At 41.7% G+C, this 1,780-nt stretch overlaps 1 pseudogene; it reads right to left on the minus strand.

The window, feature by feature from the left end:
- Positions 1-1,168: 1,168 nt before the first annotated feature.
- LOC110130444 (small ribosomal subunit protein eS26-like) lies at positions 1,169-1,500 on the minus strand (annotated as a pseudogene).
- Positions 1,501-1,780: the final 280 nt, after the last annotated feature.

Here is a 1,780-nt window from a genome sequence, read left to right on the forward strand (position 1 = left end):
GCAGTGGTTCTTTACCACTTGAGTCACCTGGGAAGCCCTTGGCTATCTCTTAAGTTTGCTAGCCCCAGGAGGATCAGTCTCTAGCTAGAAAGGCTTTTTAAATTTTTTAAAATTCATTTTTCACTGAAGGATAATCCCTTTATAGAATTTTGCTGTTTTCTGTCAAACCTCAGGTGTCAAAATAGCAAATAAACAGAAAATAAAAATATATACGATACCTAACGTTTCACAGTTTTCAAAGAGCTTTGATATGCTTTGTTTCACTTGATCTGATGGCTTTGCAGGGCAGGATATGTTTGTCTTGTCTTGCTTTTGCTCATGAGTAAATTTCTGGGACTTAGCACATGCTGGACATATGACAGTTGCTCAGAACTATTTGTTAAGTTAAATGAGAAGTATATATGTTATTATTTCTCCCATTTTATAGAACAGGATGCCAAAATCAGAGAACTAGTTAGGTCCTAGAGTTGAGTTAGGATGGTTTAGATTAGGGACTTCTCTGGCAGTCCAGGGCATAAGACTCTGCCTTCCAATGCAGGGGGCACAGGTTCAATACCTAGTCAGGAAGCTAAGATCTCACATGCCAGTGTGGTTCAGCCAAAAAAGGAGAATGGTCTAAGTTAGACTAGGGTAGGAGGCTATGGTGAAAAACTAAACTGGGAGTGTAGGATGGACTTGGATTACAATGCAGGTGACAAATCCATCTTAGTTTTTTTTTTTGGAGTTCTACAGCAGCTCTTAACTATCTCCCATCAACTTTTGCTCCGCTATAATCACTCCATCCACTCAACAGCTAGAGTGAACTTTTTAAAAAGTGTCAGATCAGATCCTATCACTCTTCTGCTGTAAGGTCTCCAATCATGCCCCTCCACTTTCAGGAACAAGAGCTGCAATCTTCAATACATAACGTGAGGTCCTCATGAGCTGTCTGGTTCTGCCCATTCCTTGGGCATTTCCTCCTACCCTCCATTTCCTCCTATCCTTCTTGCTGCTCCAGCCCCAGTAGACTTCTTTCCATTCTAGAAAAATACAGTCCTCTCCTAATTCAAGGCTTTTGCCTGGAACACTCTCCCTCCTTCACTCTGTTTTTTTTTTTTTAAGTATAATTTCCATTTTATTGTCATTTCAGAGAACCCAGTATTTCTTTAGTCTTTAAGGACTTGGATTCTTACTTGGGCTTTGGAGGAGGACATGGGGTAGCACCTGGACCTCTAAATCGAGGTAGAGGTGTTTGGTCCTTTGGGGCTTCTGAGAGAGATTCTTGAATACCTTACTATGCATGGCACAATGCATGCAGTAATGGAAGCTTAGGAAGCACGTGGGCATCAAAGACGCTCGCTTCAAAAATGTCCCTGAAGACTGCGACCTCTACGATATTCTAAATAAAGAACTTCTAAATAGTCTTATCCTCGGGCAGGCATCAGGCACAGTTGGTGCAGCGAATAGGCTGCATGTGCCCTTGTTGGTCCGACCATTATTCTTGATTCTTTTCTTGGTCATCTTGGAAGTGCAGAGGTGAGAGAGGCCCTCCTTTACTCTTTATCTAGTTAATTCCTCCTCAGTGTTGAATTTTCAGTTCTAACATCATTTACTCTAGAGCTTTCTGAGCTCTCCTTCCCCACTCTCATTCTAGACCAGGTCTCTTGCTACCCACTCTTGTCCCTGTGTTTTGATTTCATAGCCTCAGTTTGTTATGATTTATTGAGTATAGAGTCTCCAAAAGACCACCAGCATAACCTGTCACTCAAGTAAAACTTAGAAAGGGGAAGTCAGGAGCTGA

This window comes from Odocoileus virginianus, chromosome 24, assembly GCF_023699985.2.
Source record: "Odocoileus virginianus isolate 20LAN1187 ecotype Illinois chromosome 24, Ovbor_1.2, whole genome shotgun sequence".
NCBI lineage: Eukaryota > Metazoa > Chordata > Mammalia > Artiodactyla > Cervidae > Odocoileus > Odocoileus virginianus.